The sequence below is a fragment of the Schistocerca americana genome, chromosome 2 (genome assembly GCF_021461395.2).
Source record: "Schistocerca americana isolate TAMUIC-IGC-003095 chromosome 2, iqSchAmer2.1, whole genome shotgun sequence".
Lineage (NCBI taxonomy): Eukaryota > Metazoa > Arthropoda > Insecta > Orthoptera > Acrididae > Schistocerca > Schistocerca americana.
The window spans coordinates 177,861,689-177,877,783 of NC_060120.1; positions in this window are offsets into that span (position 1 = coordinate 177,861,689).

A 16,095-nucleotide genomic window follows, 5' to 3' on the forward strand; every position below is an offset into this window, starting at 1 on the left:
GCCACCATTGACCAGGCGTTTTCAGTTGGTGAGAGATCTGGAGAATGTGCTGGCCAGGGCAGCAGTCGAACATTTTCTGTATCCAGAAAGGCCCGTACAGGACTTGCAACATGCGATCGTGCACTATCCTGCTGAAATGCACGGTTTCGCAGGGATCGAATGAAGGGTAGGGCCACGGGCCGTAACACATCTGAAATATAACGTCCACTGTTCCAAGTTCCGTCAATGCGGACAAGAGATGGCCGAGACGTGTAACCAATGGCACACCATACCATCACGCCGGGTGATGCGCCAGTATGGCGATGACGAATACACGCTTCCAATGTGCGTTAACCGCGATGTCACCAAACACCGATGCGACCATCATGATGCTGTAAACAGAACCTGGATTCATCCTAAAAAATGACGTTTTGCCATTCGTGCACCCAGGTTCGTCGTTGAGTACACCATCGCAGGCGCTCCTGTCTGTGATGCAGCGTCAAGGGTAACTGCAGCCACGGTCTCCAAGCTGATAGTCCATGCTGCTGCAAACGTCTTCGTACTGTTCGTTCAGATGGTTGTTGTCTTGCAAAAGTCCCCATCTGTTGACTCAGGGATCTAGACGTGGCTGCACGATCCGTTACAGCCATGCGGATAAGATGCCTGTCATCTCGACTGCTAGTGATACGAGGCCGCCGGGATCGAGGACGGCGTTCCGTATTACCCTCCTGAACTCACCGATTCCATATTCTGCTATCAGTCATTGGATCTCGACCAACGCGAGCAGCAATGTCGCGATACGATAAACCGCAATCGCGATACGCTACAAACCGACCTTTATCAAAGTCGGAAACGTGATGGTACGCATTTCTCCTCCTTACACTTGGTATCACAACAACGTTTCACGAGGCAACACCGGTCAACTGCTGTTTGTTTATGAGAAATCGGTTGGAAACATTCCTCATGTCAGCACGTTGTAGGTGTCGCCACCGGCGCCAACCTTGTGTGAATGCTCTGAAAAGCTAATCATTTGCATATCACAGCATGTTCTTCCTGTCGGTTAAATTTCGCGTCTGTAGCACGTCATCTTCGTGGTGTAGCAATTTTAATGGCCAGTAGTGTACCATTCCGCGTTCAAAGATTGTTAATTCCAGTCGAGCGGCCATAATCTCGTCGAATACCTTTTCACACGAATCACCTGAGTACAAAGGACAGCTCCGCCAATGCGTTACCCTTTCATATCTTGTGTACGCGATATTTCCTCCCTCTGGGGTACTTATCAGAGTCCTTGAGGATGTTGCTTTTTTCCTGTAGCGTATATAAATAACGTAGTGAACAACGTCGGAAGTACCATGATGCTTTTCGCGGGTGAAGTTGTTGTGCGTAGAGAAGCCGCAACGCTAGAAAATTTTAGCGAAAGGCAGGACGACGTGCAGAGGATCAATGCTTGGTGCAGGGTCAGGCAGTCGACCCTCGACACAAACAACTGTAACGTACTGCGCTTACATAACTAAAAAGACCCATTGCTTACAGCACGATTTGGATCATACGCTTTGTTCGGACATTTTGAATTACTTCGAAGCAAACGTTTTATTGGCACATAATCGGCACGCATTCAGAAAATATCGTTCTTGTGAGTCACAACCCGCTCTTTATGCACTCGACGTAAAGAGTACTATCGACTTGGGATGTAGTATTAATTCCATACTTCCGTATGTCCAGACGGTCTTTGATGCCGTTCCTCAGATGCGAACTCTTATCAAACTGTCTACGTAGTATCGTCTTAGTAGTAATCAACGGAAACTCGTCCCGTGAAGGAGAAGTGATATCTGGCGTTCGCCAAGGAAAAGTTGTAGGCTCTTTGCGGTTCATAATTTACATAAACGACTTAGTAGGCAATCTGAGCAAGCTATCTTGGACTGTTTGCAGACGATGCTTCGTTTGCCATCTAGTACAGTGATCATAAAACCAAAATTAGTTGCAAAATGATTTAGATAAGCTAACTGTTTGATACTAAACGTGTCACTTGATCCTAAATAATGAAAACTGTGAGGTCATCCGAGAGAGTAATAAAAGAAATCCGTAGAAATTCGGTTACACGATAAATCGTACAAACCTAAACACTGTCAATTCAACTAGATACCCAGCGATTACAATTACAAACAAATTGAGACGATCGCATAGAAAGTGCTGTGGGGTAGACGAGCCAAAGACTGCATTTTATTGGCAGAACTCTTTGAAGATGCAACAGGTCTGCTAAAGAGATTACTTACACAAGGCTTGTCCGTCCTCTGATAGAGTATTGCTGTGCGGTATGGGATCATTACCAGAGAGAACTGATGGAGCACATCGGAAAAGCTCACCCAGCTCGTTTTGTACGGTCGAGAAATAGGGGAGAGAGTCTGATGGATATAACTCGCGACTTGGAGAGGTAGTCATTAAAAAAAGGCCATTTTTCACAGCGATGAGATTTTTTCACGAAATTTCAATCACTAACTTTCGCCTCCGAATACGAAAATATCTTGCTGAGGCCCATCTACAAAGGCAGAAATGTTCACTGTAATGAAATAGAAATCAGACCTAGCTCGGAAAAATTTCAGCGTTCATCTTTCCCGCGCTGTGTTCGAGTGTGAAACGACAGAGAAATAGTGTAAAAGTGTTTCGACAAACCCATGTAGAGTTATCACGTAGATGTATTGTGATTATACGATTGCAGAACAATCACTGACAGCTGGCTATAAACATGACGAAATAAAATGTAATGCGTCTAAATACACTGAAGCACCAAAGAAACTGCTATAGGCATGCGTATTCAAATACAGAAACATGTAAACAGGCAGAATACGGCGCTCCGGTATGGCTTAGTTGTTAGAGCGATTACCGCTGCGACAATGGCATTTTATCAAGATTTAAGTGAGTTTGAACGTAGTGTTATAGACAACGCACGAGCGATGGCACACAGCCTCTCCTAGGTAGCGATGAAGTGGAGATTTTCACGTGCGACCATTTTACGAGTATACTTATCAGGAATCCAGTAAAACATCAAATCTCCACATCGCTGCGGCCGGAAAAAGATCCTGCAAGAACGAGACCAACGACGAGTGAAGAGAATCGTTCAACGTGACAGAAGTGCAACCCTTCCGCAAATTGCTGCAGATTCCAATGCTGGGCCATCAACAAGTGTCAGCGTGAGAACCATTCAAAGAAACATCATCGATATGGGCCTTCGGAGCCGAGGGCCCACTCGTGTAGCCTTGATGATTGTACGACAAAAAACCTTATGCCTCGCCTGAGCCCCTCAACGCTGACCTTGGACTGTTGCTGATTGGAAAATGTTGCCTGGTGGGACGAGTCTCGTTTCAAATTGTATCAAGCGGATGGACGTGTACGGAGACAACCTCATGAATCCATGGATCCTTCATGTCAGCAGGGGTTGTTCAAGCTGGTGGAGGCTCTGTAATGGTGAGGGGCGTCAATGGACCCTGCATGTCAGTAGGGATTGTTCAAGCTGGTAGAGGCTCTGTAATGGCGTGGGGAGTCTGCAGTTGGAGAGATATGGACCCCTGATACTAGTCTAACAGGTGACACGTATGTAAGCTCCTGTCTTATCACCTGCATCCATTCATGTCCATTGTGCATTCCGACGGCCTTGGGCAATTCCAGCAGGACAATGCCACACCCCACACGTCAAGAATTGCTACAGAGTGGCTCCAGAAACACTCCTCTCAGTTTAAACACTTCCATTGGCCACTTAACTCCCCAGACATGAACATTACTTAGCATATCTGGGATGCCTTGCAACGTGCTGTCCAGAAGAGCTCTACAACCCATATCTTACCGATTTATGGACAGTCCTGCAGGATTTATGATGACAATTCTCTCCAGCACTGCTTCAGACATTAGTCCATGCCACGTCGTGCTGCAGAACTTCTGCGTGCTCGCGGAGGCCCTAAATGATATTAGGCAGGTATACAAGTTCCTTTGGCTCTTCGGTGCAGACGAACAGCAGTCAGTCACTTGAATCAGTCACAATCGTTAAGTTCGTTAAGTATCTAAAGGTTTCTGTCCGCTGACGAAACGACCACATAAATGTAGTCGTGCGGAAAGTCTCTGCAAGACACAGATTTATTGGATGACTTCTAATAAAATGTAATTTGTACTTCGGCCATTTCATGAGTACCTTTCGAGGACATAGAGCTCATACCAATACTTGTTTTGTAAATAAAACTGCCTTTTACTGCTGCTAGTTACTTTATTTATCCCATACGCGTTTCGCCTTCTCTTGTTCTCAGGCATCATCAATGGGATCTATAGCGATACAGTTTTGTTAGTTATAGATTATCAAACTGTTCACTTCGCGATTTTTTGTAAAAAAGTAATTACTTACGATTTGCTGATCTGCGTTTCCTCACATCTGGTCTGGTAGTGCGACATCAAGACCGGATGTGAGGAAACGCAGATCAAAAAATCGTAAGCAATTTCTTTTTTACAAAAAATCGCGAAGTGAACTGTTTGATAATCTATAACTAACAAAACTGTATCGCTATAGATCCCATTGATGATGCCTTAGAACAAGAGAAGGCGAAACGCGTATGGGATAAATAAAGTAACTAGCAGCAGGAAAAGGCAGTTTTATTCACAAAACAAGTATTTATATACTTGCTGCGGAGGATGGCCACACAAACAAATTTGTTAGCTCATACCAAGTTCAGTTAACATAGGAGAGAGAAAAGATGCCAACAAAAGCTACTCATTCTTTCTGTGTTTGTTTTGTCAACCTGAGTGTGTCAGAGCTCAGATGCTCAGCAAACTGCAGTGTAAGCCGTTACAGGAGAGATTTCGTATCACAAAATTGTGAGAGGTATGTGCGAAAGAACAGACACCACCCATTCACATAACTGATTAGTCTGATGGACAGTGAATCCACCACCTACACTGCACGTTTACGTTCGACCTCCAGCGGGAGTCTAAAATGAGCGAGCATGACATGGACGGGGAATGTGGGTAGGTGGCGCTCGGTGGGAATGCGAGTGGACTGGGAAGCATACCGAGGTGAAATGATAATTAAATCAAGACGCTAAGCTGCCGACAGGCGTTGATATACACAAACGGGGACAGTTGAAAATATGTGCCCCGACCGGGACTTGAACCCGGGACTCCTGCTTACATGGCAGACGCTCCATACATCTGAGCCATCGATGGCACAGAAGATAGCGCGACTGCAGGGATTTATCCTTTGCTCGCTCCCCGTGAGACTCACATTCCCAACATTCGTAGTGCCCCTGCCCATTACACTCATTACTCGCGGCAGACAATCTTACCGAGTCCCGTAAGAGTTCGGGCAATGCGTGTGCATCCGCACAGAAAAAGGTCAATGGTATCTGTTCTTTCGGACATGCGCGAAAAAAAATTAGAAATTAAGATATTTGCAATAAAATGTAAATGTCGTGTGACTAGGGCCTCCCGTCGGGTAGACCGTTCGCCGGATGCAAGTCTTTCGATTTGACGCCACTGCGGCGACTTGCACGTCAATGGGGATGAAATAATGATGATGATTAGGACAACACAACACCCAGTCCCTGAGGGGAGAAAATCAGCGACACAGCCAGGAATCGAACTCGGGCCCTTAGGATTGACATTTTGTCGCGCTCACCATGCTTTTTTCTTTTTTTGATCTCATTTTGTTCAATATTATTCGTGGAATTTGTTCGGGGCGGACGTTCGATGACACCCGTTTAGATTCTTTGTTGATCCGTTCACTCACTTTTTTATTACAGACGGTAGCTCACCCTCTGACCGAACACGCTGAGCTACCGTGCCGGCACCACTCAGCTACCGTGGGGGGACATTTTTGCACTGAGTAGCTGTATCAAACCAGTCTTCGGACTCAAGTAAAAAAAAAAAAAACCCTTATGTGAAGTTGACCAGAGAATTTAAAAAGGTTTCCAACCACATAACGTGAGTGCAAATTGATCGAATTTTGACAGTCATATTAGCTTCTCAAAATGTCGACCTTGAGAATTGACACACGGTATAAAACAATCACACACAGGCATTACTGCACATAGAATTTCATCTGGACTTACCGTAACATAGGCCCGTGTTGTGTGGAATTTCGTGTCTTCGGGTGTCCCTGGCGTTTCCTTGCTTCAGTTTTACCCACGGATAAAAGTACATACAGGGGTTGGACATAAATATGGAAATACGGTGAGGAATGCATGCTTGAACATAAATGCAGATCCTAGCCAAGGTTGTAGATTGCGCTGTTGTATTTGACACCTGTACAATGTCTTCTATACGTTGCAATCGTCAGTCGTTATCAGAAAAATGTTCTGTGTAGCTGTCAGAGCTAAGTGAAGTCGGACGTAGACACGTTGGGCTCGTGTGATGGGTGCTTCAGTAACCATGGTAGTTGAGGTGTTTGGTGTTGCAAGAGGCATCGCATCAAAAATTTATATCGCCTACAGGAAAAGCGGGAAAACAGCATGTGCTAAGTCACAACGCGAACGAGGGCGTGCTTTGAGTGATCGTGACGGACAGTAATTGAAGAATATTGTGGCGAAAAATAAGAGGATGTCAGCTGCGAAAGTCACTGCACAACTGAATGTCCCAATCACGAACCCCGTCAGAAGAGAAGAGAGCACCATAAGCAGGGAACTGCAGGCCGAGAGGGAATTCCAAATCCACTCATCAGTGATGGAAATGCCCATAACAGAAAAATGTAATGCCGAAGCCACAAAATATAGGTTATATACACTACTGGCCATTAAAATTGCTACACTACGAAGTTGAAATGCTACAGACGCGAAAATTAACCGACAGGAAGAAGATGCTGTGATATGCAAATGATTAGCTTTTCAGAGCATTCACGCAAGGTTGGCGCCGGTGGCGACAGTGCTGACATGAGAAACCTTTCCAACCAATTTCTCGTACACAAACAGCAGTTGTCCGCCGTTGCCTGGTGAAACGTTGTTGTGATGCCTCGTGTAAGGAGGAGAAATGCGTACCATCACGTTTCCGACTTTGATAAAGGTCGGATGGTAGTCAGTCCCGATTGCGGTTTATCGTATCGCGACATTGCTGCTCGCGTTGGTCGAGATCCAATGACTGTTAGTAGAATATGGAATCGGTGGGTTCAGGAGGGTAATACGGAACGCCGTGCTGGACCCCACCGGCCTCATATCACTAGCAGTGGAGATGACAAGCATCTTATCCGCATGGCTGTAACGGATCGTGCAGCCACGTCTCGATCCCTGAGTCAACAGATGGGGACGTTTGCAAGACAACAACCATCTGCACGAACAGTTCGACGACGTTTGTAGCAGCCTCGACTATCAGCTCGGAGACCATGGCTGAAGTTACCCTTGACACTCAATCACGGACAGGAGTGCCTGCGATGGTGTACTCAACGACGAACCTGGATGCACAAATGGCAAAACGTCATTTTTTAGGATGAATCCAGGTTCTGTTTACAGCATCATGATGGTCGCATCGGTGTTTGAGACATCGCGGTGAATGCACATTGGAAGCGTGTATTCGTCATCGCCATACTGGCGTATCACCCGGCGTGATGGTATGGTGTGCCATTGGTTACACGTCTGGGTCACCTCTTGTTCGCATTGACGGCACTTTGAAGAGTGGACGTTACATTTCAGGTGTGTTACGACCCGTGGCTCTACCCTTCATTCGATCCCTGCTAAACCCTACATTTCAGCAGGATAATGCACGACCGCATGTTGCAGGTCCTATACGAGGCTTTCTGTTCTACTGCTGACCTGGCCAGCACATTCTCCAGATCTCTCACCAACTGAAAACGTCTGGTGAATGGTGGTCGAGCAACTGGCTCGTCATAATACGCCAGTCACTGCTCTTGATGAACTGTGGTATCGTGTTGAAGCTGCATGGGCAGCTGTACCTGTACACGCCATCCAAGCTTTGTTTCACTCAATGCCCAGGCGTATGAAGGCCATATTACGGCCAGAGGCGGTTTGTTCTGGGTACTGATTTCTCAGGATCTATGCACCCAAATTGCCTGAAAATGTAATCACATGTCAGTTCTAGTCTAATATATTTGTCCAATGAATACCCGTTTATCATCTGCATGGCCAGTAGTGTAGTAATGGAAGAAAGTCATTTGGTCGGATGAGTCTTGTTTCACACTGTTTTCAATTTGTGGTCGATTTTAGACCCAAAGAGCGAAATTTGGCGAGGTTTCGTTGATGATTCGGGTAGCCATATTGTGTCCTCGCATTGGCCCCAAGGTTACTCTGTAATGTCTCATTTCTACCAGGCATTCCATGACCATTCTGGCTGATCAGGTCCAGCCCATGATACAATGGTCTTCCCCAGTGGCGATGCTGTTATCCAAAATGACAGGGCTCTTCATATAGTTCGCATCATTAGTACTGGCTTTGCGAGTAGGAGCACGAATTATCGCAATCCCCTGGCCACAACACTCGCAAAATCTCAATATTAATTGAGCTTTTGTAATTATCTTCGAAGAGAAGGATGTGTGATCACTATCTGCCTTCATCAGCGTTGCCACTATTTTGCAGAAGAGTGGTCTAAGATTCCGTTGAAAACCGTACAGGATCTGTATTCATCCAGTCCGAGACGACTAGAAGCTGCTTCGAATGCAAACGATTTTCCTACACTTTATTAGACAAGGTAAGGTGTTGTGTTGTTGGTGTTTCAGATTTTCGTCCACCCAGTGTAGGTGTTACGTCTGGTGAGCGCAGAGGCCATTTTGTGTTTCCGGAGCTAGACGATCCAACAATCTCTAAATAGTTTGTTCGAAGGTCTACAATTATCTGAAAGAAGCGGGCGGGGCATCCAGTGGGAAGTCTTCCAATAACTGCAGCAACATATCCGTTAGAAACTATAGATTCTTGTGACTATTTATAGTCTTACCAAAAACACGTGTTGCGATTCTTGAAAATCTCTCATAGCACGTTGTCAGGCCAAGGATGTTGTTTTCCGACTTCCCTCAAACAGCGTGGGTTTTAAAATGGCTAATATGGCATGCTGTGAAGATGCACTTGTCCACGATTTGTAAACGATGCTTCATCCTATTGCGTAGAAGCGCCACATGACTTTGTAGTTTGGTATACACCATTCAGAAAACTGAAACTGATTTTGAATCATTGCCATGACTCTTAAGATGGAGCGAAATTTGGAAAGGATTAAATGCTCTGGACTCTAGTATTCGCCGTACAATGGTTTTGCTGGTCTCATTCGTACATTCAAGCTGCCTCTTAGTTACATGTGAATTGTGTGTTAGTACTGATGAAATGTTAGTTGCATTTCTCTCATTTTCTCCTTAGTTGGGATATTTTATTTTCATGCTTCGAGTTTCCTGATTTTTTAAAAATATTTTTTTGCGAAGAGGGAACGTGGCACAATCGGGATACCTTTCAGCATATAATCGCAGTGTTGAGCACTAGTCTGGTGACATTCGGTGAGATTGGAAGGCATATCAATATTTTTAACCGTTAAACACATAGTGGCTTCATGAACAAGTTGTCTGATCTTCCCAACATCAGGGCACAGACTGATGGACTTGAAATATCCCTCAGTACGGCTGAGTAGATTTTGTTACTATTTGATCAAGTTTCACACACGTTAAGTCGTTGAAGATCTCTTCGAAGTTTATTTCTACTGGCACAAAGAATAAGTATGTAGTTCCATTAAAATAACAATATCGGTGTCATAATTAGTCAGCTATAAATATTATAAATTACATATATGCATCAGAAAATTCACCAAATTATGTGCCATAACTTTACGAAAACGGCATCCCTGTATTCACTGACGGAAATGAATCGTGTTACAATATGAACAGCTTGACTGAATGCTACTAAACAAAGATACTCTAGTATTTCCAATACTATGGATTTTATTGATTAAAATTTCATCCTTATGCGAGCTTTCTTGTCGGTCTGTTCGGTAGGGGTAAGGGCGGGGATGAAAAAGATTGTTAACGCCTAACGTCTCATCAGCCCTGCAGGATCAGTGTGTTGTGTGGGTAGTATCTGAAGGCGTTCCAGGCGATGTGGAAGTGAACAGACATGGCTGAGCGCAGAGAGGGGCGAAGAAGAGATGAACAGCGAACGGTAGGAGGTGATGTGTGCAATGTATGTGACATAGGCATATGTGGGTGAAGCTGTAGGTAAAAAGCTAATAGATAATTAATAATTTTTGAGAACATTTCTCTTGGAGAACAGCGGTTTTTTTATTACTGTAAAATGAACATAAACAGTCTGAACCGCAAGAAACTTTTTTCTTAGGTGACTGGTTTCGGTTAGTTTTAGACAATCATAAGACGCCATACGATGGTGGTAGGCGGTGGCAGTGAACGGAGTGGGCATTACAACTCACGACTCCACAAATGTGGAGTCGCAATGCCTGCTCTGTTCACCACCATCATCGTATGATGTCTGATGATGGTCTAAAACAGACCGAAACCAGTAACCTAAGAAAAAAGTTTCTTGCGGTTCAGACTGTTTATGTTCGTTTTAACATATAACCAGTTTTTAAATGAAAAATAAAATATCATCAAAATGTTTAAAATCCGTCGAGAAATTTCACATACGCAGGACTAAAAAGTGTAAAGTAATTATTTAAACGAAAATAAATTTTTAATATAAATTTTTTAAATGGGACTGTTAAGTACAAAATATTTCCCCTCACTGAGACAGATTTCTAACTCCATACTCATAGTTCTGAAAATTTGTGGTTACGAATTTTTGCTAGGTATGACAATATTTGTTAGATTTATAACGAAAAGCGTGGGATGTATGCAATAGAAAGTAGTTAGGAGACGAGCAGTTCTTACATCTGTTGTGTGTGACTTCATACACAATGGTAATGAGAGGTGGGTTACAGAGTGCTGTGGCAACTGTCATCGTAGGAAAGCTGAACAGGAGCAGAAATAATTAGCGAACACCTTAACACAACAGACAGAAGTTTCACTTAACTTGTTTTTCTCTGGGCTGAACGAAGTCACATTATATATAATCAGAAAGAACAGAGTCCAGCTACTGCACTATGACAGCAACAATGATGGAGTCGGAGCAGCAATTAGGCGGCATCTTCGTAACAACCCGTGGTGAAGCGGTTCCGGGTGGGCTGAGCCCGTTGTCGCTGGCCGTCCTATATTGTGGCGGTACAGGGAGCTCGAGGTACCGAGCCGCTACAAGTGTGGCACCAAACCTCCAGACGTCACGCACTCAAGCGTTGTACGTCGATAGAGTATTAACCAAAACTCCGATGTAGTTCGCGCAGTGTGCTGTCTTCCATTAGAACATGCGAAAACGGTAATTCAAAGTACCATAAGTACGGAGCACAGGAAAAGCGAATCTGTGTTACGAAGATCTCGCATAGTCGTCGTACCAAAGGTCCCGCGTTCAAACCCCTCCCCTCCTGATGACTTTTCTTTTAACTCTTTGCGCGTGAAACTGTTGGACATGGGCGACAAATGTCACGCCTATCTATACAAATATAATCTATTAATTTCCTGTAATTTCTTAGTCTTTCCCGGCGATTTTGTGACATCTCGTTGAATCGGGTGCACTGCCAGTGATCTGCGTTTTTCTAACACAATATTCCGACGTCGTACCTCGGCGTCTTCATCAGGTGCTTCCTGTGACTGTACGCCGAGGTACGACGTCGAAATATTGTGCTAGAAAAACGCAGACCACCGGCAGTACACCCGATTCAACGAGATATACATTTCCTACTTTCAAATAACGAAGCTAAAGCAGGCTGCCAAAAGAACATTGCTACATTGCTACAAACTCAGAAAAGAGCTTTTACACGTCAGAAAAATGTTCTCCCGTACTAGTTTCATACTGGAACAGTTAAAAAATTGTCTTCAGCGGGGTCTGAACGTGGGATATTTGGAACGATGACCTCACGCTCTACCACCTATTTTTATCTCATTTTGTTCGTTATTATTCATTGCATTTCTTCACGGTGGACGTCCCATGACATCCGTTCAAGTTCATCGCTAATCCATTCACGCAGTTTTTTTTTTTTGTTTCAAGTACAGAGGGCAGATAACCCTCTGACCGAACACGTTGAACTGGCCGGCGCCAACTGACCCAAGAAAGATCAACAGAAGAATGAGGCAGAGATACGCTTTTCCTGGTGTTATCTTGAATTGCCGTTTTCACATGTTCTGCTGGACGACAGCACATAGCTCGAACTAAATCGGCGTTTTCATTGATACTCTATCGATATACAACGTTTGGTACCGATCTGAGTGTCTGACATTTGGAGGTTTGGGTGCCAGCGAGAATGCTCCATTGGGTCTGTCGGGTCCCAGACGACCGCTATCGGCGTCCCAAGGAAAGTTGTGTTTCCGTTACCACGATGCCCATGGAGTCGTATAGACTCCTGACACTACACTGAAGAGCCAAAGAAACTGGTACACCTGCCTCATATCGTGTACGCCCCCGTGAGCGCGTAGAAGTGCCGCGACACGACGTGGCATGTACTCCGCTACTGTCCGAAGTAGTGCTGGAGGAAACTGACACCATGAATCCTGCAGGGCGGTCCATAAATCCGTAAGAGTACGAGGGGGTTGAACAGCACGTTGCAAGGCAGCCATGATATGCTCAATAATGTTCATGTCTGGGGAGTTTAATGGCCAGCGGAAGTGTTTAAACTCAGAAGAGTGTTCCTGGAGCCACTCTGTAGCAACTCTGGATGTGCGGAGTGTCGCATTGTCCTGCTGGATTTGCCCAAGTCCATCGGAATTCACAATGGACATGAATGGATACAGGTGATCAGACATGATGCTTACGTACGTGTCACCTGTCAGAGTCATATCTGTACCTGTAAGGGGCCCGTATCATTCCAACTGCACACGCCCCAAATTATTACAGAGCCTCCAAAAAATGTGTGTGAAATCTTATGGGACTTAATTGCTAAGGTCATCAGTCCCTAAGTTTACACACTACTTAACCTAAATTATCCTAAGGACAAACACACACAGCCATGCCCGAGGGAGGACTCGAACCTCCGCCGGGACCAGCCGCACAGTCTATTACTGCAGCGCCTGAGTCCTCTCGACTAATCCCGCGCGGCACGGAGCCTCCATCAGCTTGAACAGTCTCCTGCTGACCATGCAGGATCCATGGATTCATGAGGTTGTCTCCATACCCGTACACGTCCATTCGCTCGATACAATTTCAAACGTGACTCGTCCGACCCGGCAACGTGTTTCCAGTCATCAACAGTCCAATGTCAGTGTTGACGGGCCCAGGCGATGCGTAAAGGTTTGTGTCGTGTAGTCATCAAGCGTACACGAATGGGCTTCGGCTCCGAAAGCCCATATCGATGATGTTTCGTTGAATGCTTCTCACACTGACACTTGCTGCTGGCCCAGCATTTAAATCTACGTCAATTTGCGGAAAGGCTGCACTTTTGTCACGTTGAACGATTCTCTTCAGTCGTCGTTGGTCCCGTTCTTGCAGGATCTTTTTCTGGCCGCTGCGATGTGGGAGATTCAGTGTTTTACCGGATTCCTGATATTCAAGTACACTCGTGAAATGGTCTTACGGGAAAATCCCCACTTCATCGCTACCTCGGAAGTGCTGTGTCCCATCGCTCGTGCGCCGACTGTAACACCACGTTCAAACTCACTGAACCCGCCATTGTAGCAGCAGTAACCGATCTAACAACTGCCTCAGACAATTGTGTTATATACGCGTTGCCGACCGCAGCGCCGTATTCTGCCTGTTTACATAACTCCGAATTTGAATACGCATGCCTATACCAGTTTCTGTGGCGCTCCGGTGTACAACATCAGTTATGTATTGCATGCACCCCACGTTTTTCGTTATAAATCGTATGAGAATTCCAGAATGAGATTTTCACTCTGCAGCGGAGTGTGCGCTGATATGAAACTCCCTGGCAGATCAAAACTATGTGCGGCACCGAGACTCAAACTCGGGACCTTTGCCTTTCGCGGGCAAGTGCTCTACCAACTGAGCTACCCAAGCACGACTCACGCCTCCTCCTCACAGCTTTACTTCTGCCAGCACCTCGTCTCCTACCTTCCAAACTTTACAGAAGCTCTCCTGCGAACTTGCAGAACTAGCACTCGTGAAAGAAAGGATATTGCGGAGACATGGCTTAGCCACAGCCTGGGGGATGTTTCCAGAATGAGGTTTTCACTCTGCAGCGGAGTGTGCGCTGATATGAAACTTCCTGGCAGATAAAAACTGTGTGCGGGACCGAGAATCGAACTCGGGACCTTTGCCTTTCGCGGGCAAGTGCTCTACCAGGTTCGCAGGAGGGCTTCTGTAAAGTCTGGAAGGTAGGAGACGAGGTACTGGCAGAAGTAAAGCTGTGAGGACGGGGCCTGAGTCGTGCTTGGGTAGCTCAGTTGGTAGAGCACTTGCCCGCGAAAGGCAAAGGTCCCGAGTTAGAGTCTCGGTCCCGCACACAGTTTTCATCTGCTAGGAAGTTTCATATGAGAATTGTCATAGCTATCAAAAATTCACAAGCACAAATTTTCAGAACATTCTTTATATTTTTAGGAACCTGTATGGAGCTATAAGAAATTATTTTATACTTTTCAGACCGCTTTAAAAATGTGATCTACTAAAAACTGATTTTCCATTCCTACAGAGGAATAACGGTGGGGGACACAATGGCTGTTTGTTGTGTCCAACGGTATTGGAACTTTTCAAGTGGAGACCGCATCACAACACGGCCAGAGTAGATGCAGGTGCAGTTTAACGCCTTGTATCGGACCTTGAGAAAGGTCGTATCGTTGGCGTGAGGGACATAAGTGCACTACACAGACAGCCGCTTGAACGTCGGTCGTAGTGCTACGACCGCAGAACGGGTGGTGAACTCAGGACAAGAAAAGGGGACACGAGTCCTTCCAGAAGGACTACACCGCAAGGAGACGCTGCGATTGTTCGATTAGCTCAGACGACTAGACGGGTGACAACAGCTGAGACCAGGTCAAGGGGTTACAGGTAGAGTATCCCACGAACCGTCCGGAGTAAATTGTTATAAAGATCAGCCATCTAAACTGCTCTTTAAATGGTTTTTATTTGATAAATCTCTCACGATGACCCGCATAATGCCATCATCAGGTGCTCTGTAAATACACAAGAAAATGATGGTCTTGATCTGACGGTCTGTAAAAGATTATAATACATTCACTTGGTGCTTTTACCATACAGTTAATATCGTTGCTGCCATGTCCTGTTTTTGGGATTATTAGTTTCTCCTTAGATGTACGTTAGAGAAGTATATTTGTCTTAAATCGGTTTTTACGTATGCTATTTTCCTCTTGACAGCTTGGATGCCTGGATCAGCGATATTACAAGGTTACATAGTTACCATTATACGTATGTGATATGTGGAAATTATATAAATACCGAGATCAGATATAAAGAGCACATCAGAGTAAGCGAAAACAACCCATCTACATTTTTTCAACATCTACAAAAAGGAAAACAGGACGTAAAATCCATAAACGAAGCACTAGAAATCCTCCACATTACGCGAAAGGGAGCAATTACGAACATCCTTGAAGAAATAGAGATATATTCACATGCATTCAGCAACCCTACAAATTTACTGAATGAATAAAAGCGGCCTAAAGCACAAAAGTACATAGAAAACTTTATTGACATTATAAAGCAAGAAAATGGGTAAAGTAATAAAGCAGAAAATACTAAGTAATACATATCCGTAGTAACACAGATAAAAACAACCGAATTTCCACACATCAGTTATTTATAGTGGTAACTACGTAAACATGTAATATCGCTGATCCACTGTCATCCAAGCTGTCAAGAGAAAAATGGCATACACAAAAATTGATTTAAGTCAAATATGCGTCTCCAACGAAAAAAAGGACATGGCAGCAACGATATTACATGCAAGGCAAAAACACCAAACGAATATATTATAACTTTTCTTACCTTAGTTACAGACCATTATATTAAGACCATCAGCTATTTATGTATTTATAGAACAGCTGATGATCGTATTATGCCAAAATGGACTCATCGTAGTGATTATAAAATAAAATCTATTTAAAGAGCAGTTTAGCTGTCTGATATTTATAATAATCATGTCATTAGAGGG